Source organism: Anser anser (genome assembly GCF_964211835.1).
Source record: "Anser anser genome assembly, chromosome: 13".
Taxonomy (NCBI): Eukaryota; Metazoa; Chordata; class Aves; order Anseriformes; family Anatidae; genus Anser; species Anser anser.
In genome coordinates this window covers 5,982,073-6,004,366 of record NC_139734.1, presented here as the reverse complement: position 1 = coordinate 6,004,366, position 22,294 = coordinate 5,982,073, and the positions used below count along the sequence as shown (strand labels likewise).

General features: G+C 46.7%; 1 protein-coding gene across 3 annotated transcripts in view; it reads left to right on the top strand.

Moving 5' to 3' along the window:
• The first annotated feature begins 2,441 nt into the window (after positions 1 to 2,441).
• Positions 2,442 to 22,294, top strand: part of AMOT (angiomotin) — a 62,002-nt gene continuing 42,149 nt past the window's right edge. The window contains exon 1 of one of the 3 annotated variants that reach the window (XM_083797055.1): positions 2,442 to 2,671. The gene's annotated coding sequence lies outside the window, so the exon portion shown is untranslated. The other 2 variants (XM_083797054.1, XM_083797057.1) reach the window with 2 other exon arrangements.

The window sequence follows — 22,294 nt, the reverse complement described above, 5'->3', positions numbered from 1 at the left end:
CTGTTAGTGGAGGACCACCAGCGCGGTGCGCGCGGTGCAAATGTATGCAGTTGGAATTCCCTTTTTGGCCGTCAGGGGTTGGCTCCTATCCTTGCTGTAGGACCCAAATGCAAGCACAGGGTGGCTCTAAACCAAAACCAGGACTGTGCCAAACTTCAGATCGGTTTGAAATCAGCCAAAGGTGTGGTTTGGATTTAGTTAGTCATAGCTCCACTCAAGAACTGCAAGAGAACTCAGTGGTCCAGCTGAACTGCCTGTGCATCTCCTAGCTGGATCAGAGAACAGAAACTGCTGTAAAGCAGCGACTGACTGCTTTGTCAGGGTGCCATCTGGGGTGTTTTGCATGGTCCGAGTTGAATAAAACAGCTGGGATGAACCAGGGAGAGAGTCTTTGAGGTAAGCAGCAAGCCACAACACAAGAGTATGCTTTTCACTTAATTGGTACATGTATACATACACAGTATTACCAAGACAAAATGAAGGTATGTGCTGGAAACAGACACGGCCTATCTGCCAAATTTTGCTGGGTCTCAGTGGGATGTGAATTAAAACCCAATAAAGTTAAAGTGCACATAAAGTTGCATATGAAACTTATACTTCATGCATTTTAAACCTAAAAGTGACTCTTGCAAAGAAACTAGAAATAATGCAAATGTCTGCAGCACTGTGGTTTTCTCCTCCTCCCTTCCTTTGTAACTCTCCCAAGCATTGTCTGATTACGCATGAATGATGCAGATTTTTGCTAGGATTGCTTTCTAGCTGTTACTCATGTTTTCCAGGCAGGGGTGCAGACCTCCGACAGCTGCAGTAACGAGGCAAAGAAAAGAGTGAGCTTGTCAGCCACAAAAAGACTATGGATTTTGGAAATCCAGTACTACAAAAACAAACATTCCACCATGTTTTATAACAGACCATTCTTGTCTGGCTCTGGCAAACAAGGCCTCGTAACAGCACAGCCCATTTTAGTGTCACTCTTACACCCGTGTTGCTGGATTCCCATGGAGCAAAAACAAGACTTTCCCTCCATAGTTCCTTTCTTGGTGTTTACAGTGAAAGGTCGGTGTGTGGCCACTACCTCACTTTTTTTTTCCCTCCCTCCCCTTCTTCATCACAAGCAACAAAACAAAGCTGTCTGTAATCAAATATAGCAAGGAGTCACAAGGCTCCATGAACACAGATGTCTGCACTTAAAAACATTTTTGCACCTGACTTTGGATGCTTGCTATTCCATCTTTAAAACGTTGGGGGTGGTGGTGGTGTTTTTGTGTGTTTATTTTAACTATTACAACTTTCAGGTCTGTGCGCTCACCCTGACAGATGCTTGGTTTTAAGGGTTTTAAAGTGAAGGGGATGAAGTGTAGACTGCAGGAGCTGTATACTTGATGACCAGCAGTTGATTATAGACAATTTCCAGTTATTTAAGCTTTACCTATTAAGTTTTTGTTTTAGTAACCGCTACTGAAGCGATAAAATTTTTTGAGGCATCTAGAGCACACTGTTCTTTCTAGATTATTTTTGTGTATGTTTGGAGATAATTCTAGACACACATCTTCAACAGTTCTGCCTTTGGGCGCCTTTTGTTGAGAGCGGTTTGGGGGCAATGATGCTAGTTAGAAATGTGGAAGAGAGGTTAAAAGATGAAGCAGTTGCAGAAAGCTTGCAATGTGCAGATAGCAGATTCAGCCCATTCAGCAATGGGCTGATAACCAAGTGAGATGAAAAAAGAAAAATGCGAAGAACTTAGGTCCTCATAGCTGAGATCATTAAAAAAATGTTGATGCGAAAGACTAAATTTGCAGTCAGGAAATTAAAATAAGCTTCTCTTAGGCAGAAATATATGGGCTTTTTTAGGAGTGTCTCCCTGTATAAATTACAGTCTACTGTAAACGGCACGAGGTAGAGAAAGTGTTTCCGCATAGTAAAAAGCGTAATTGATGGCAGTTTTTCAAGTTACTCAGTACTGAAAATTGCAGTCACAGGTAGCACTGGTGACTCAAGGCCACAGGCAGAGCCATCAGCCCTGGTGTGCCAGAGGCAGGGCAAAATATCTTTAATAATTGCAGATCTGGCCAGCCAGGAGGCCAGCTGCGTGGCAAATGTACCTTTGTACATCAGAAACATCAAAACTTTGCGCTCCAGCGCTGCCTTTCCACAGAGGGGTCCTCGGGTGGGCAGCAGCCATTTTGTGAGGCAAGCCACCCCGTGGGGCGCATCCCGCTCCCTCGGCGGTAAAACCACCTCCGTCTTTTTATTTTATTTTTGGACACCGGGCTCTGCTGCGTATCTCACAGCCTGGAGAGTGTTTCTGAAAAGGACTTAAACACTTTTAACCCCTCAGTTGCCTGCTGGCGAGGAGCTGCGGGGGGACCCAACAGAGCCTGACAGGGCGGCTCCGTCCCGCCCTTAGCCGCCTCCCCTCAGCCGGGCGAGGCGGAGCTGGCCGTGAGGAGGAGGAAGAGGAGGGCGGACTACGCCTCCCGGCAGTCTCCACAGCGCCCGGCCCAACGAAGGATGCCGGGTGCCGTAGTCGGGGCCGCCTGGTGAAAGTTAATAACCGAAGGCGCCTCCCCGAGCTCCGCGGCGCCTCTCGTTGCCATGCCGGCTTTGTCGCCTCGGCGGGGGCAGCGGCACGATGGATGAACGGGCGGCCGCCGGGGCAGGCGCCCGCCGGGTAAGAAGCGGGAGGGGAGGAGAAGGGGAGGCTCTGGCCGCCGCTGTGAGGCCGGCTCCGGGAGGGGAAGGCGGCTTCGTGGTGCCCCGGGTAGGGCCCTGCCAGCCGGGCTGCCGGGCTCGGAGGCAGGTGCAGCGGAGAGTGGGGGGACGCGGCCCCGGCCCTTTCCTTGGAGCCCCCCGACCGCTCGCCCAACCTTAGGGAAACGCCGGCCTCGTACGCACACCCCAGCTGGTCCCCCTGGCTCCCCGCTGCCCTCCCAGAGAGGGAAAAGTCCTCTCGTGGGAGGGGAGAGGGCTGCGAGGGTTTGCTGTGGGTATCCGTTGCGGGGACCTGGCTGAGTCCGTGCAGAGGAGAGAGTGGAGCTGTCCTGACCCTTCCCAGGTCCATTTTCAAGTCCAGGGGATGTTCTGCTGCCCATAGTCCTGCAGAAGGGGTCCCTGGCCTGCCTGGTGCCTCCCGACCCTGCTCGCCCCCAGCACCTGCAGCAGCCCCAACCCCGAATCAAGTGGAGGTGACTCCAAGTCCTCCCGCTTCCATCTCTGAGAGGAGAAGGCGTCAGCGTGTGGGTGATAATCTCACAAGTGCTGAAAAGCTCTGCTTTTGTGTCCTTGCCCTTTACAGAATGGGGTCCCACTTAGCCCCTTCGGGTCTGGGTTTAGCTGTCCCTGCTGCCGCTTCACAGTCTGCCCTCAGGTGCAAAGATTGTGCCTTTTGTTAGCAGACTGATTCAGGTAGGTCTATAAATAAATATCCACCATCAGACTTAACATATGGTTGAGGCAGAACCACAGTTCCACCTGTCTCAATACCAGGATATCTTTTTGATAAAGGTAAGGGCTGGAAGGCTGAATCTTTAGTCCCACAGGAACCTGGTGGGTGACCTTAAACATCCACTGCTTTTGCTTGGTGCTGTAAATAGCCCCAAATCAACTGAACCACCAGCATATGGTAGGATGCCCCAGCATTTCCATGGAACAGGCTCCTGGGGGGGTTGTTCTCACTTTTCGCAATATTTGGGTGCAGGTTCCTTGCCTGGAATCCTCCATTGTGCAAAGCATAAAGAAGATCCCCATTCGATATTCAGGTTAAAAGTTTCTGCGTGTCACCTCTAATAAATGATCCTCAGTTCAGCCCTAATGCGATAGAAAATAACAAATTCCATTTTAATTCACTCCTTATCTTTATTCCACTTTTTAATAATAATTTTTCATTAAGCTGCTAATCCTGTCCTAGCACTTCTAATCAGTAAGGCTCAAGGTGCTTTACAAAAGAAGAATATAATTATTCCAATTATCCTCATTAAGGCCGATATTCTTAACTTTTCAGCAGCTTCTACAGATAATATAGGTCATAAATAATTAAGAGTATAATCTAATTAAAATAAATCCCCAGTCATAAACCAGAGTGCTGCACTGAAGTAGCCAGCCTTCAAAGGCATGGCCTTGTAACCTAACCTCCCTAATCAGAACAGTATCTCATTAACCTGTGACTCCTCACTCTCCTGACCTCACTGCCCCTGCAGCAGGTACTTCCAGGTGCCTGTGCAGGACCCCAGAGAGGGAGAGGGCCAGGGTGGTTGTGACAAAAGGCATTCTTGTGAGTGTTCTCCTATAGAAGCCCCTTATCTGGTCATTTGAATAAAGGTCTGGTGTTTGGAGGGTTATCAAAACCTACAGTCGGAACTGAGCAAAGGTAGGCATGGAACTAGTTCAGTTTTTTAGCGGAGGAGAACTAGTTATTGCAAATTAGAACTGTTGCTCAAACTGGATTCCAGAAGATACAAAGAAGGTTGTGTCCTGGGCCAAGTTCATATGTGACCTAAATAGAATTCTGACCCACAAAACTCATTGCACGCCAACTTCATCAAAGTCAATGCGAACTTTCATGTCTGGGAGTTCAGGCTCTAAACTGCTCCTACTGAAGTGGATCTCTGTATTCTAGCACCTGGCTGTCCCCACTGGAAGCTGACTATCTCAGGACTGCTGGTTGTCTACAGAATTCACCAGCAGGGCTACACGGGTGAAATCCTTGTTCTCATTCCAAGTACCTGCTGTCACATATTAGTTATTCTGTGGGAATGTTTGTGCTCTGATTTGTGGTTATGCAGTGTTTGGTGATGACCTAATTGCAGCATTCTCATTAGGCAGAGAAATTTGAGTTTGGCTTTATAGTTCACCTCAGTAAGTCAGTCATTGCTCTAGAATACGTCTACATCAGTACTGCCACTTTAGCCCAATGTTTTATGGGGGATCATAAGGCTGATGGATGCGTTTTGAAATGTGTGCATCTATAACAGCATCTCACACTACCATTGTAGCGTGTAACAGCAAGCATAGACCATCTTGTAGGTAGAAATGGCTGAATCTGATGAGCTTCAGCAGCTTTCTTACCACTGAGGAAACCACCTGTGTTAGTGTGGTGTTGAGTAATTTCCTTGAAAGTTGGCGATACAAGAAAAGAGCTATGAACAAAGCTGGAAAAGGCCAGCCTGCCTTTCTGAGCCTCTCGTGAAGAGGCTTAGTCTTGGCCATGGGGATGATGGTGTAATTTTCAGAGGTAACTCAAAGGGATGCTGACTGCATGTTGTATTAAAATGAGTCCCTGAGACCCATAGGGTCTGGTAGAGGCCTGATTTTGATCCATCTGTGCTGTAATTTCTTCATTTGTAAAACTCAAATGCATTGTGTTAAACTGTAATTGTCTGGTATGCTGGGGTATTTGAATAGCAAGGCATGACTGGAGCTCCAAGAAATGCTGGTGGTACTGGAAATGTGCTGCAAATGACTGGGGAACCCATGGAAGTGAGGCGGCAGGGAGTGCAGACACCTTGAGCTGCAGAAAGAGGGTGAGAACAGGAGAAAGGGCCAAAGAACTTAAAATAGAAAAGAAGAAAGTGTGTGTGGGGCAGATGGCGTACAGAGGAGCGTGGAAGAGCAGATCCGGAAGGACATGGGAACGAAAGTAAACCACCGGTGTTCAAAAGCAAATTGGTGTGGTGTGGACAAGGCTTTGCATCTGTGTATTGTAATGGTCTCAGGGAAATGTGGTGCCACTTCTGGGAGGGAGGAGGGAAGAGGATTCCTGGAAAAGTGCATATACACACAAAGAAGCCTTTGGTTTCTTCCCTTTAACATTTGTAGAGAGCTCACGTCTTTCCCTTACCCCCAGAGACATTCCCATTTCCTTTCATTTACCGGTGTTTGGAAGACGGAAGGAGATCAGGCACTGTTGGGTTCCCTTATTAACTTAATCTGTGGGAAGCCTTACATAAATCACTGAATTTCCTAGTCTTGATAGGACGAGATATTTGTACAGTGAAGTCAAACAGAAGATCGAGGTTCCTGCACAGGGAGGCTTTGACGCTGTTCCAGTCCTGTGCCTGTGACTCTTACGCGTGTGTTTCTTTGAAGTCTGAAGCTTAGGAGTCTGCATTAATGATCAAGGGACCGAGCTGAATATGGAATTCGAATGGTACGAAGGTAAAGGTGTGGGCATGAATGTGGGAAGAGAATGTTTAAGAGTAGTTTGGCATCTATAGTTAATAATAATATTATAAAAAAAGAAGTCAGCATGTTAATTTCCTACGGTTACTCAAGTCCTCAAGGCTTTCGGCATCTTCATATTTCATGTAGATCAGTGATCTCCTGCTGGGTCCTGTCATGTCCGAAATTCTGACTTCCTTAACCAGTGGAAAACTAAAGGTTTGAAACCTTTTGCCGTTTTGTGCGATGGGAAACTCGCTCTGATCCCTTAGGCAGGAATCTCTGTTCCCCACACAGTGTTTTAGAGCCCTGTGCTTGGCACTTGGCTGTCGCTCTCCATCCCGCTCTGCCAAGTGTCAGTGATCCCTGAATGCTTACAGAGTTCCTTAGGACTCCCAGCAGATGCGAAGCACTTCTGAAGTTGAGATTTGTCAGGAACAGAATGCATTAGAACATTTATTTCTGACTTTGACTTATGACTAGGGTAAAACTTACCTATTTTTACCACTGTGTTTTTTTTCTTTAGGGCTCTAAGCTGTTTCTCTAATTCAGGAGCTCTTCTTCCTATTTTTTTTACTTCATAAAGTAAAATAGTTAAAGGAAAATGCAGCATGTCTTGCTAAATTTAATATACAACCATCTCCTGACTGAAACAGTGAGATAGACCCTTGGTTTCAAATTCTGACCCCCCAATTTTAACTTGACTTTTCCAGAACTCCACCCTAACTGCTGCTTTTACTTAATTGCAAATAATTCCCCTATAAGGATCACTTGAATTCGGCTTTCTTGGAGAGCCTGAGCACAGATTTCCGGGCTAGATTTTCGATTCTCATGTTACGTAGGGACCTTATCAGGCAGATTGCAAGGTGAGGTGGTATTGATGTCCTTCGGGACATGGAGCAGCTCCCTGGGGGACCTGCAGAGCAGGGCAGCTCGGAGCTTGGCAGCCACTCTCCAAAAATGGCTTTACTGTGACAGGACTGCATTATAAATCCTCATGTATTTTTTTTATGCACGAGATTTCTTTATGTGGATATTTCATACCATAAATGAATATTTATGGCGGTGCTCGAGGTCTTTGGATCAGGTATGTCATACAAAGCTCTGACCCAAAGCCTGCTGTCACCCAGCAGAAAACCCCATCTCTCACACTGTGCTCCCCTCTCGCCCCCAGGGATTTAAAAATACAAATTATTTTAAGCAGTTCAACATGTACTGAGCCTTAGTTTGTTAGCTAGAGCATAATGTCTTTCCAGAGCGATGTTCAAAATGAAAGAACAAAAAGCTACCTTGAAAAATAGCCATTGGGAAGCAGAGCAGCAAAAGCCAAGAAACTTGAGCCCTTTGCTAATGAATACTCTGTCCTTAACTCACATTGTCTCTTTTGTTTCCCACACTTTCATGAGCTGCACATGGATTCAATTTGCCAGTCTTTAACCCTTCTCGCCGATGCCTGATCTGTGTGTAGTTTGGAAACTGGGACAGCTGTCACTTAGGTACTCGGCTTTGGTTTTATTTTATTTCGCTGCTGATCTGTTTGTCCCTGCTCTGTCTGTGGTGTGGATGCAGTGAAATAATCCGCAGGGGTGTGGACGAGGCTCGGGTACACGCTGGACAGAAGGAGATGAGGCTTTGGCAGCCTCCTGGGAAAGGGTGTAACAGAGAGGGCTGCGAGCAGGTTGGCTTTGATGAAAGCATAGCAGCATTTCCACTGCGACTGCCGTCGGGGAAGATGTTGGTGCTGCACTCAGACTTTTTTACGAAGAGCTGTTTTTCTTGGCGTAGCTCTAAAATTGATGGAAAGTCAGAGTGGAGCCAAGGGATTTGGCATCACGGGAACTTCTCACACCAGCTTGCCTTTGTGCTGCAGCACAGCAGAAGTGCTTTCTGCAGAGCGAAGCATTAAACATCAGATGTTTATTTGCACCAGTGAAATTTATTCCAGCGAATGATGATTGCCTGTAGTAAATACACTTCTTAGCAATGACTGTATTGTTTCCAAAAACATAACTAGCTCTTAGTTGCTGTTTGCTAAATTGATAGGGTTCTAATTAATCACCCTTTTAAAACAAAAATGGCATTTCACATTAAGCATTTTCTTTTTTCCTCTAGATAACTCCTGAACAAAGATCACCAGCAGAGAGTGCTGGTGCTCTTCCAGAATCTGCAGCAGATTCTGAAGTAGATTGTAAAATCAAATCAGACTTTGTTCTGTAATTCTATTTTTAGTTTTTCTTTTTTTTTAAATAAAATGTTAATCAGCTATCTGTTACATGATTATCTTGCTGTCTCTAATTATCAATCTTTGTAGCTCACTACAGGAGAAAGACAGCTTTTAGGAGAACAACTATGTACACAGAAAATCTCTAATTGCCACTTTTTCAAGCAATTATAACAGAATTTCATATATCTTGTTCTAATGCATTTGCTCTTTTTTATGCATAACATCTCTCCTTTCATTCCTCCTCTTTAATTTCATGTTAATGAAATTAAGTAATCTGTTTACTATTCATCACAGCTTCTCTCTAGTGGGAGAAGGTGGCCGTGCTCCTGCAGTTTGTAGAGCTCTAGCATCTGTGTGGTGCTCACTCTATCACCAAGATCATTTTTTGACCTGCCAAGGCAGTGGGAGATTGTTTTTGGTTGGGCCTCTCCCAGATCTCAGGCTGATTCTGACATCAGTACCAAAAAAGAGTTGCAAAAGCTTTACATCAAAAAGGAGCACTGGCCCTGTCCCCATGGTGTTTATCAGTGTGTTGGCACCGTTATTAGTCCTGGAGATATGAAAGTGGTGAAGCTTTTTGGTGTTAAATCAGACATGTTTTTCCCCTCATAATATTTGTGGTCAGATCAGGATTGTTAAATCTGTTTTTGCTGCAGAACCTGCTGTAATCTCACTCTCATGTGATTTCATACATTCTTTAGTCATCGAGAGCAAACAAAGGCCGTGTTGAAGTGTAGGGCCTCTGTGCCTTGCTCTTACACTTCACTCTGATCCAGACCTGTTGGGAGCTTAGGGAATCTCTTAGTTCATTTCAGAAATATCTGAAGTGAGATCTCCTTAGGAAAAAGAGGCATGAGATGCAAAGAGTGCAGAGAGATGAGGGAAATGGTCAACTTTCACACATTAGGGACCTTACTATACGGTAGACATCAGGCTTACAGCACTTCTGAGGGAGACAAGCATCTTGTAAGGAAATCTCTGTCCAAACTAACCCTGCTGGCCTTATTTTGCCCAAACTGCATTTAAGTCTACAGGACTGGGCTGTGAATTCATGTAGAGCAAAGCTGAAACATTTTGTTTGTTTTTTACAAAGTTGGCAGTTGTTTACCACTCTTCTAGTGACACCACCTGCTTTCAAAATGCTCCATAAAAAGGGGGCAAGGTTCACCAGTTAGAATAATTCTCTTTACAGGTGGTACCTGATCAATCAGCTCATGGGTGACACGTCTCTGCTGACCTCTGCATTGCATCTCTCTGCAGTAAGCTGTCCCTTTTCTCCCCCTTCCTGCGCAGGCCCTTTCTTCACCCGAGGAACCATGCTGAACTTGAGTTACACTCCGTTAGAGGTACCGGCAGGACTGACATAATTTTAAGAAATCTTCACACGCAGGAGCCATGGTATGGTGCAAAGCTCAGCAGAGACGTGAGGTTGTCCATGCAAAAGCCTCTGTATCAGTTGCTTCCCTCCCATGAGTTATGTGGTCGTTAGTTTCATTATATAGAATTGGTAGAATAATTAACTTATATAGAAGGACACAGTAAGTGCTTAGAGAAGGACAGAAGAATAGGTAGTAAGTAACTATTCCTGCTGCTCTTGTGTTTTGAAGAGTATTTTTCTAGCATTTTTTCAGATTTTTTCTAGCATTTTTTCTATTTTTTTCTAGCAATTCTACGAACGTTGTTTTATGGTGGTAATTTCTAGTGGTGTTGGCATATGAATATTTGTCATTGCCATCTGTTGGTGAACGTTAACTGGTTTTACATATAATTCATGCCTCAGTCTCATCTCTGCCAGATTGATTTCTTTATTTCTTCCTCTTCAGAAGACATAGCTGGTCTCCAGCTGCACCCAGTGGCAGGACCTGAGGGAATTTTTCAGGGTTAGTTATAGCTCAGGCCTGACAGCAGCAACGTCAGATCCTCTGAACATGACTTAAAGCTGGCCATGCCTGCCCTGGTGGTGGTTAAACGGCAGCAAAAGCTGCGATGCTGCAGCAGAGCTGTATGTCCGAGGTCACTGCATGTGCAGGTCCAGTGGCCTCCAAAAACTCTCCACATCTAGACTGAACGCCCAGGCAAACCACTTCACCCTCCTCTTCCTTGGTGCCTTCTCCACGTGTTTCTTGTGATTATGTGGTTTTGGAGTCTTCTGATCTTACTTTAATCTGTATGCCCTGGCATATTTGTTCACTTTTTTCATATTGGTTCATTTACCTGCTTTTCTTCTTCCTTATCTGCCAAACTATTTGACTTCTGTGGCAGGAGAGAGAAAGAAATCTCCCTTGTCACAGTTAACCGTTCTTAGCTCCTGCTCACCTAATAAACCTCATCTCCTCTTCTGAGTCTTTTTTACTGTTGCTTGCATTGCTGTTTGTTTACTGTGAGGCCATTATTTCACTTAACAGTGTATTTACAGACTAGACAAAGAATTCCCAGCCTGGAGGGGTGTGGGGGGAGTCCTGTCTGGCCCCACGAGCTAAATGGCACTTCTGAGCCCTGTGAACGGCTTATTTTTTTACATGCCAGAAGAAAAGCGCTGTTAAACTGGCGCGGGATCAGAGATGCACAGAAATTAATTTCCCCCCCTCTCAGCCGCGCTGAATGGAAGCAGGAGCGAGCGGCGATTCCTCCCCGTACATGAGGGATAATATCAGCAGCTTCCTGAGCTCCAGCTGCTGAGGACAAAGGACGGCAGAGCTGCAGCGATTCCTGGAGGGAGGAACTTTAAGATGGAGGAATTTTAAAGAATGCCAAGGACAACCTCTTAAAAAAAAAAAATTTGTAGGTGGAGCAATTCCAGGTCATCCGAATGCTTTGTAAGCTCAAGATTTATTTTCCTCCTTTGAAATAGTTGCCGTTGTGGCATTTATCTTTTGCGCTTTTTAACACACCGCCTGTGACCTTTGTATGATTGCATAAATTGGCCCGAGGACGCTGGAACAGTTATTAGGAACCCCTTTCTTATGTTGTTTCCTGAATTCCCACATTGTGGCGTGATGTGTGTATGGAAACTGCTCGCTTCCTCCCCTGGCAGCCGTTCAGACAGCCCTTGTGTGCTGGAGCTCCTGAGCGCTGGGCTGGGCGCGAGCTGGGTGCAGGGGGGAGAGTATTTGAAGGGAGAGAATTTGGTTTTTGTGCATCTTTGTTCTTTTCCAATTCTGATAAAGCTGTTATCTCAATTGTGTGGGTTAAACACGAGCAGCGCTAGTGTTCTGTAGAATAAACAGCAGCAGATGACTTGAGGTTAACATGCCTCGGGCACGGCTAGCTGCTTTTCAGTGTATGAATGAAGCAATATTTTCACTTTCCGTATGAGTCTACCTTCTCTCTTTACTCCCCACTCTATTTTCTTACAGCATGTGGGAGGGAGACGGGATGTGTGATTGAAGCTTACTTTCTAACTCTTTAATTCACTGTAGCTATATATTTCCCTTACAACTCCACCCCACAGCATCTAGGAAATATGTGCTTCATTAACTTGTTCTGTCGTCTTTTTTTTTTTTTTGCATTTGCAAACTGTAAGGTTATGGGATGTTAATGAATTGTTTACATGTGCTTCTACATTTGTTCCACTGAGTAGTTCCAATGCATGAATATCAATTACAGGGGGAAAAAATAGATGTTTATATACGCTGCGTTTGGGATTTCTGAAGTTTGACTTCCTGAAATCTTTTCCAGATCCTTCTTTTAAATGGGAAGAGTTGCAAGTGTTGGAAAGGAGTCATTTCCTTAGAGCAGCTGAAGGGTAGATGGCTGAATCAAATTCTCTCATCTCGCACGAAGAGCCCAAATGAACTCAAGTCAGTGGGCCAGGTCCTGCTGTGCGAGGATTTGATGTGTGGCCAGTTGTGGCACTTTTCATTCTTTCGGAAATAGATGTTGAACCTTCCCAAGCATGTACTACTTAATGGGCTTAATATTTAGGTGGTCAGGCCATAGTACTGTACTCAGCCTGCTGGTGACTGCTTCTTGTTCACTCCTCTGTTCTTTCTCGAAGCCGCCCTTCGGTGCTCGTCCTGCAGCATGGGCAGCAGTGGCCTCACCGGGAGGGCTCAGGCACGTTGTATGAAAATGTGGCGGTGAATTGTGAGCAAGGCAGGGTACCGTGGTTTGTACACAAATTCTCCCCTGTTGAAGGACCAGTTTGTTACCTGGGGCCGTGTTTAGACTGGAGATTTGCCCTCGTTGCGGCGTGGGTCTCGGAGAAGTTAGAGTCACTTACCCCATCTCGAAAGCAGAGTGCTGCCCCTGCTAAGTGGAGGTTTGCAGCCTGCTGGTGTCCCGTTTGCTGCCGTTACCCCATTTGTTGCATGTTCCGAAGCAGGGAGACTGGACCGAGGCTCTTTTATGAACACAGCATTTTGGGATCCTTTGTGGGGAGATGGGCACAGAGGACATGCGTGGTTTTTTTTGTTTGTTTGTTTTTTGTGGAGTTGTTACATGTTTAATGCCAAACTACTTTTAAAGTTGAAATTCTGTGGTAGCCGCGTGACCCCAGGCGCTGAATCCTTCATCAAAAACCCCTCTGAGTGCAGTTAGTGACTTTTAGCAAGCGACAAAGTGCTAAAAAAAAAAAAAAAAAAAACAACCAGCAAAACCTTGGGGAGCACTTGGGGAGCGTGCTGAAGTCTCTTCTCTTCCCACAGCCCCCTGGACCCACGCGTGTCGGGGCAGCAGAGGTCCGAGCACCTCGGAAGGCGTCAGGCTGGCTGTTCTAGGAGCTCGGTTTTGAATTTTTATGAAATAGGAGCGGCGGGGAGGCAGCTCCGCGGCGCTGTGCCCACACGCCGGCAGGCAGCGCCCGCTCTCCCTGACAGGGCGGCGGGACCCGCTCCTCAGGGGCGCGTAATGGCGGGGCCGGGGGGTTGTGGGGTTGGGGCTGGGCTTGGGGTTGGGGTGGTTGGGGTTGGGGTTGTCGGGGTTGGGGTTGGGGCTGGCGCTGGGGTTGGAGCCGGGGGCGGGGGCGCTTCCTGCCCGCCCTGGCGGAGCCCCGGCCCGCGGGGCGCCTCAGAGGGAGGCGGAAGGAGGCGGAGGAGCGGAGCAGCCCGGCCCCGGCTCTCTGTGTGTCCGGCCGGCCGTCTGTGCGCGCCTCGCCGGCCCCGCGGCTCCTCCGTGCTCAGGTAACGGCGGGGAAGGGGGCGAGGAGCGGCCGGAGCCCGGCTGCCAGCCGCGGCCGCGATGCTGAGGGCTGCTGCCTGCTGCTGACAGCGCCAGGCTTCGCTGCCTGCCATTCCCCTTCCCCTTTCTTCCCCGTCTCGGATTTCCACCCAGCCGAAGGCGTATTTTTAATAAAAGTCGAGCCACTCATCCAGCCCGGAGCACGGCCCCCCGTCAGAGCGCGGCTTGGTTCTGCAGTTAAAAAAGTTTGTGCCCTCCCCTCCGGTCGTGTTGACACTGAGGATGAAGAAGGATTTGCAAGTGAAAGCGCCCTGAAACGCAACATCTTCTGGAGGGAGCGTTGCTGCTCGCTTCTCGGGTCGCCAGTTCCACCCTTTGCCCCTGCTGCATCCACCACGCTGCCCTTTACTCCCGGGGGTAAAAACCCAAACGGCAACACCAAAAAACCCGAGGAGAATAACTACCTTCGGCAGCGGGGAAGCTTTGTGTGACCGACCCAACGAGCTGCCCGTGTCCAGTTGCTGAAAAGAAAACCCTTTTGTCTCCAGCGGATCTGTAGGTAAGAGCCGTGCTCATGGCGCAAGGGACTCGGCGTTCGTTCCTGCAGCCCAGAGCTGGGAGGCACCCTGGCGTTTGGCCGTCCTTGCTCGCTCCTTCCTGCAAAGATTGCTCTCCACCTTGCAAAACTGACACAGGAAAAATACGCTCGCCCACCCGTTTCACCACCGGCAGTGAATATTAGCTAAAATTGATACTTGTGTGCTTATGTGTAATCAGAGTAAAATTCGGTGCAAGTCAGGGAAGTGGGTTTGTGTCGGGCTGTGTTTGAAAGCAGAAGTGTTTCTTGCGATGCTCTTTTCAGAAAATAATCGCAGGCATTGTGCTTGTAATCCACGTGTCAAGATTGTCTTTGCTCGTCATGCTTCACGGAGAAGTATGTATGTGTGTTTACGTATGCATGCGTGCACATAGGGCTTCCACGATCAGCTGAGATTCCTTGTTTCAGACTGGAGTTTGTTTTACATTAAGTGCTTTATTCCTTGTGTCACAAGGTGTAGAAGTGTTGAGCCCGTAATTAAGGTGTATACACATCTTAGCAGATTATCGAACGTGGCTGGTAACGTGCTTGGTGCTGTGCAGTGAATGTAAAGATATGTTTTCTTTGGGTTTTGTGTTTTTTAAGTAAGGCTGGGAATGCAGCAAGGACATGTGCACATAATAATTGGATGGAGGCCCAAGCTCTGTGCAGGGAAACACATTTTGTAGCTTACTCCTTTCTCTGGGGGCCAAGTGCTGGATGTGTTCTGGTTTATAAATGATAATACCGCTGTGAATTTCTGATTTTTTTTCCTTCTCCCCCAGCTCTGTGTTCATACCCACTTCCTCTAGGCCAAAATTTCATCACTACCAGGCTTTTGTGCAAGCGAAGGACCTGTGGAATTTCGTGTGGCTTGTAGCCGGACTCCTCCTTTGCAGGGAGGATTACATTGTTCCCTGTGGAAACACACAGCATCCATCCCCCAGCGGGAGGATCTGGCTGTTTGTGTAGTGGAACCAGCCTTGACATCACGCTCTTCCCCACTGCGTGGGTTTTTCCTGTGGATGATACAGGAAATGCTAAATACCGCTCTGTCGCACTCCCTGTTCCTCTTTTTTTTTCCCCCTCCTCTTCCTCTCCCCTTGGAGGGATTTCTGTGGGGAAAATGAAGCGGAAAAGACGTTCCGTTCCCCCTGCGGAGGGAGGGCAGAAAGTCAGCAGGTGCTCAGCTGAGGGACCCCCGGAGAGCTGTAATAGCCAGCAGGGCAGCTGTGAAGGTCCGAGCAGGATCTGGCAGAGGACATGATACAGGTATTGGCTGCTGTCTCACCACCTTTGGCTGCCTGTGACTGTTTCAGGTGACAAGGTCTCTCCACCAAATCAAGGGTGGGGATGCAAGAACCATCTTCTTGAGCTTGTGCTGCAGCTGTGGAGTGATGGCAACACTGCATTGGTTGTTCAGGACTGATCCAGAACTATGAACCCTATCGTCAAGACCATGACTCTGTTAAATCTTTGGGTCAGATTTTCTCCAGGGCTGCCTCACTGCCTTCTCTTCCTAGCAGTAGGGTCATGAGCTGACCCTGGAGAAATCTGTCCCCTGGGAGAAGTCTCAGTTGCAGGTTCATTTGGGGCACTTGGTCTTCCCTCTCTTTTTCTCCAGGACACTTGTTTGCAGCATAAACTCAGTCCTTAAAACATTCCTGGGAGCCATAAGCACAAGGCAGAATGATTTGTTTCCCTTTTATTGAGGAAAGGGGAGGATTTTCAGGAGGGAAAGGGGTGCCTGCTCTCCCCGCGAGCTCTCTGTTTCTGATTCTGGAGATGCTCTGCAGGCAGCACTGCCTGCCCTGTTGAGCTGGGCAGTGCAGGTAGGCAGAACGGGCCATACGGGGGGACACGGGGTTGTAGGTCCCTCGGTGGTGCTGGCACCTCATAATTTTGGACTTGTTTGACCCGACACATATTTGAGTTTTGATGGCTGGGCAATATACTGATAGCAGGGCTCATTATTCTACCTGCTTACGGTGACGCATGGCATCGGCTTGTGCTGTAAACATTGCAGAATCAGTATTGCTCTTTCGTAAGGCAGGCTCGAGCGACTCTGGACTAATGTATGGTCCGCTTTGTATTGCAGAGTGCCGCAGCTGGGCCACAAGGTTTTCATATGCCTGCAATAAGAATGTATAAAAAATCCCTGCAGTCTGTAATACAGCTCAAAGGGCAGCTGATTTAGATGTGCTTGAGTGTTAAGGTCAGGAGATCACATTCCACAGGTTGCTAGATGAAAGTTCTTGAAGAGGGTATAGCATAAATATTTGATTCGTATAGAAGGGATTGGTGCAAATCCGTTTGTCCCTGCTCCAAAGATATTTTATAGGCAAAGCACAGGGCAAAAAAAAGAACCAAGAAAAACTTACAGCTGCTTTGTGCTAGAGGAAGTGGAATGGTAACACAGAGAATTGTTGTTGAATTCCACTAAAATTCCTCTTGGATACCCCATCTTCAATAACAGCTAAGAGAACTGATGTTTTTAAACGTAAAATGACTCATAATGCATGGGCTCTCAAAGTTGGGTTTAACATTGTATGCAAACATTGCCAGCTGGTGGGGATCTTTCTGGATAAATAAGAACTATATTTGTACAAGAAGGCTTGAAGGATATGTTTCAGATGCATCCTGATTAGCATAAGCCATTCACTTTGTAAAAGAATAGCAAGAATCTCAGAAGTGGAGATAATTTAATAGTCCCCTTGTTCTCTTTATCCTGTCCTTCATCGGCAAACTGACTGATCTTTTTATTTGGAAATAAGGTTTGATTGCTTAACTGCCACATTTTCCCAATTGTGATGGTGAAACTGAGCACTTGCAACCCCCAAGTTCTCAAAACACAAACCCTTCTCCCTCTTTTATCCCTTCCTTTCATCTCCAGTTGAGTATAATGTAGGGTTGTTTTTGTGTGTGGTTGGTTTTATTTTGGAAGGAACAACATGCACTATTTAACTCTGTACAGCATCCAGCACAATGGTGTCTTGGTCCATGGCTTGGACTCACTGTCACTGTAATGAATGACAAGCTGAAGTGAAATTTCAGCTCATTAAAGGCTTTCTGTTATTAACGTAGAGCAAAATCTGGCGTAAGCTGTAGGTTGTTGCCCTATCAGTGTATATACAGAGATGAGTCTTTAATTCCAGAATTATCAACAGTCCAAGTGTATGTTAATGTGAAATCCTTTTAGCTGTGAATGAATCTATCTGCTCGTACCTCTCCTGGGGCAGGACTCCAGTCTGCAGTTCCTGCTTCATTCATACTGACAGCTCCTAAAGAGCTGCAGAGCTGTAACCCGGCGGAAAGACAAAGCCCACGACAAGGAAGTCCCTACGTGGTAAGATTTCACATTAAACTAACTAAAGCCTGGCTCCAAACACCTGTACGTTATGAGACTCTATGCGCAGGGCAAAATAGGGTGTACGTTAGGCTCTGTGCTGAATTAGAAAACTGACCTTGTTCTTGGCAAATGCTTCTTGGCTTATTAGACGTTCCCACGTTGGGGTGAAGTGCAAACGCTTTCTGAATTCAGGAAGATGCCTGTCTTTCCCCCATCTAACTTTTGTTGCACAGTCCCATATTTCAAGGTATTTCCAGACACTTGCTTTTGAAGAAGTCTCCTGAAAGGTTTCCGAACTGCGACAGCCTTGTGGATTTTTTTTCCCCTCGCTATTGTGGACGATACAGTGGAGTGGAATGTCCTTGGTTGCCAATGTTTGCTGCTAGGTATCCCCCTTCCATGGAGACCAAATGTTTATAATAGGGTGAGAACAGCCATTTGTGGGGATTGGCAATAAGGCTGAAGGCTCTCTTTCTCCTCTTCACTGAAACACGAGGGAGGACTTGGATCTCTCGGTCCTTCAGAGAAGTGTTACAAATGCCCATTGCCGGGGCTGTAAAGGTTCAGGAAGCACCCGAGGATTTGTCAAAATGATTTAGTCCGTTGTGTTGAATCTGGGCCACAGCCGAATTCTGTAAGCTCGTTTTCTGCTTTCAGGAACCCTTTGCTCGTCTTGCTTTTTGATGTGTGGTTGTTTTCTAGATTTGACTTTTGTCTATCTCTTCTGCTCGATCTTCTCTCCGTACGTGCCCCATGTATCACATCGTAGGCTTTAAATCATTGTCTTTATGAACGAGCAGGCACACAGCTGCCTTCGGAGTCCAGGTTGGCTGCAGGAGCTTCTCAGTCGTTAAACCCTGTTGGACAGGAGAGCATATTCCCAAAAACTGGAAGGCAGTGCCAGCCACAGGAAGAGTTGCCGTACCGCCACCTCCACGCCGTGGCTGCGTCTTCAGCTTCTGCAAAAGTTTTTGGCTCATGCTTGGAACAGATCTGACGCTGAAGTTGTGTCCACGTGAAAACATTGTACTGCATGGTAGGAGAGCTGAAAGTCAGCAAATATCCAGGTCTTGCACGTTGCGTGGCTCTTCTGAGTAGTCTTGAAATGTAATCTTCGAGGCAAAAGGAAATAAATCTCAACAGCTCTGGAGAATACTAGTGTGAAGGAGGCCCTAGGAGCAATGCATTTCTAAATATGCAGCATAATATTTGTCTGACTTGCCTATTACGCCTTCAGGTGAAAGGAGTTTTTCAGGATTGCTGTAATTTGCGTTTACCTAGACACTCAGACGTAATTTTCTAGCTAATGATATATTTGAAACTTATCTGTGTATAAATGGGCATTCAGGGCAAACCAGACACCTGATTTCAGTGGGAGATGGAATGAGGAATGAATGGGCGAGTGAATAGGAATAGGAGAATGAGAAGAAAGTCCTGAACAAAACAGAAAACTGAGACCAAAATAAAAAAGACCCATGGAAGTTCTCAAAGCAGTCCAATCTTGTCCTAGAAGAGCAGTGGTTACATGCGAGTGCTTAACTTAAGCAAAGGAAGGACGTGTGTTGGAGCCTCCTGCGAGGCTCAGGGGTCCTGGGTTGTGCTCGTGGATTTTAATGGTTGTCCGACGTGTTGTGCCTTATTGGGAGCAGCTCCTCTGTTGCTGGCCTAGCGCTGGAAAACCAGGGGCTCTCTTCTCTCCCCACGAGCTGAAGCCTTAGCTTAAATGAAGAAAAGTGCCCTGATCTAATAAAACTGGCCTTTGATACAAATAATAGCAAGGCCTTTAGTATAGCACTTAGAATATCTGGTTGTAGACCAAGATTTTGCTGAGCAATTCTATTATATGAATGCCTATGAATTAAGCCAATTTAAGTTTTAGTTTAATTTGTTAGCTTTTGTATCACAGGAACTGTTGTTTGCTTTAAAATGCTTTGTTTTTCTACACAACTTGTTTTTTTAATAGATTGCTTAACCTTTTAGGATTATTTATTGCAACCCCCAAGTAAAGTAATTCCACATTTCAATGACTTTGCTCTCTTCAGGGTTTGGTGAACATTTCTTCCTCTTTTAATTTGGGCAGTTCTGTGTCCAGCTGAAGCAAATTGTACAGCTCCATACTAGGACGAGCCCGTCCTGTCGTAGGGCTTGGGAAAAACAGGGTGGGAAAACATCTCCCTGGTTTGGCAATTTTTTTCTTAAAAAAAAAAAGACACAAAACTAAAACCTCTTGCATATTTCTGGAGACACAGGACATGAAAACAATGCGAGATGGCTCACGGCGCTGTACAAGGATTTGGTAATCTGTAGTTTACCGAAATCATCACAGCCAGATGCTCACATTGGCTGCGCGTAATCTCTATTAGGTTTAAAAAACCCCACTCTTTTATTGCAGAATGACAAAGGTTTAAGAGACCAAGTGCAATCACATAGTCTGTTCCACCCTTCCCTTGGGTAGGATCAGGGGACTGTGAAGAGCAGGTGGAAAAACCCTCCCAAGGTGCCTGAAAATACCTGGCTTTTCCTGGTGATTGGACATGGAGCACTTGGATCTTGTTTAAAAATAATAAAAGATGTTGGCATCCATGGGGAGGAGAATGTTCTCCAGGTGGTAAATCCAATCAGTGCGTTTCTGATTTGGAAAGCAGGAGACAAGAGAACATCTGATGTGGGAAGCCCCGGACCCCATCCCATCCCGCTCCGATGGCATTTTGGAGGGGATGGTGCCTTGGAGAATTGCAGAAGGCTGAAGTGGCGACCCAAGGGTCACGAGGCATCGCTTGTGGAAGGCAGCCAGCCCCGAGGCAGCACCCCAACTTCACCTTGTCTCAAGAGGTCAAGGTGCCAGGTTTTCCAGCCCCAATAAGGCCCTACGTCACATCCCCTGCCCGTGAAAACAGGAGAGCTCCGCGTGCGTCCTGCTGCTGCCGTTGCCTGCAGCCCGGAGTGGCAGCAGGGACACCCTGAGTTGTTTTGGGGTGGCTTCTGCACCTTCAGCAAGGTTCATTTCAGCACATTTCTGCTTCCGTGGTGTAAGATCCTGGTGTGCCATTCGTTCCTAACTCTGCACCATCAAAACCCAAACGTGCAGATGCCCTTCAGCAGGGGAATATGACATAGCTCCAACTTCTTGTTTCCCCAGCTGCTAGGGGTACCTTGCAGGAGTATCTTCTCCAGCTGCACAAGATATTTAGAAAACTCCCCTGCCTCCTGCTTGCAGAGGTTCTAGGATGCCTACATCCTCAGTCAAAGCCGTTTTGGCAGAATCTGTGCTTAAAATACTTGCTGCTTCAGTCATTATGGAAACTCCTCCTAGTCGTGATGAAGTTTATATTAGTAAGGACATAGTTTTGCTGGTATGGTTTACACAAGGCTTCCCGAGTAATATACCTAAAACCAATTATTTCCTGGTGTAGCTGCTTTAGAGTGGTTGCTGGAATAGTTGCAGTGAAAAAATTCAATTCCCTGAGTGACATAGTTGTGCCAGCAGAAACATAGATGGAGCTGTGCTGAAAGGAGCATCGTAATATCTTCCTCCCAGTGTGGGGCTGAGGCTTAGTTAATCATCTTACAAGTAATTACAGGTTTTTTACAAGGTGCACATGAAAAACCCAGGTGGTTATGATAAAGAACAACACCAAAGCCACTTGGAAAACATCCTTGCTTTCTAAAAATTTGGTGGTCTGGATCTCCTCTTGGGTTTTACTTAAAAAAGAAATAACGCAGATCCATCTTTTTAACCCGTGCTGCCCCGTTTGGATCACGAAATGGGCTCGGGTTGTCCGAGCCCTGCGGTAGGGTTTGTTCCTTTTCTTGGGCCGTGGCATCTCAGAAAGAGCATCGCCTGGTCTGCTGGGATGAGCAGCAGCTGATAAGTTAGCTGTGTTTTAGCTGGTTCCCTTTATAAAGGAAAGAAAAAAGAGCAGCCTTGTGGAAAAGGAGGGCCCATGCCCGACTGCTTGCCCAGCTTTGTGACTAGTCCCATTGAATTCTGTACGACTGCTCTGTGAAACGAGAAGAGCTCCTCCTTATGAAAAAAGGGCTTAAAATAGTTTAGATTGTGGTAATGCTGGAAAAAGCCAGAAAATTCCATGCTAGCGTTAGGCCGTGGTGATTTCTTCCCTACACCCTTCTCTGCCTGCAAGTTTTATTTGTATCAACTTCTTACGCACATTTTCAGGATGTCAGGGCTGGCGGCGTGCTACCTTAAGGTTGCACCAGACCCCTACAGCTGCTTGGGGAGTGTATCTCCGTTGTTTTCAGGACTTAAAGTCAAAATCCAAGCCCAAAAGCTTATTTTTAATGCAGATGCCGATTGTAATCTTCTTTTTTAATCTCCTCAGCAATTAAAAGAGCCCGATGCTATCAGTAGGGACAAATGATGCACTGTCAACGTTTTGCTCCCTTCTGATAATGCACATGAGACTGGTTTGCATGTTTGAAGATTACATTTTCCTCTCACATGGTTTTCATTATCTGAGAGCCCCGAGGAGAGGCCTGGATTAAATCAGTGGAGGAATGGCGAAACCACACAATGCAATGAAAATGGTGCTGAGGCATACTTGGGATAGTTGTGGGACAGGGGCTGCTGACGACAGAAGCAGGGCGCTGCCTGAGTGCTAGCAGCAGCAAGAAGCGGAGCTCTCTGAAAAGACAAAACAAAGCCTGATGCCGAATTCACATTGCGGCTTGGGCTTACAACAATTCCTAAATTCTGCAAGGATAATTACTGGAAAACTGTGAAGCTCGAAGCAGATGAATTTCGCTCGGTACGCGCTGGGAGGCAGACCTCCGAAATGAGACGTGGGGTGACTCAAACCAGATCGAGCTCACGCGGGTTTATCGAGACGGTGTCTGAGAGGTGAGATCTTGG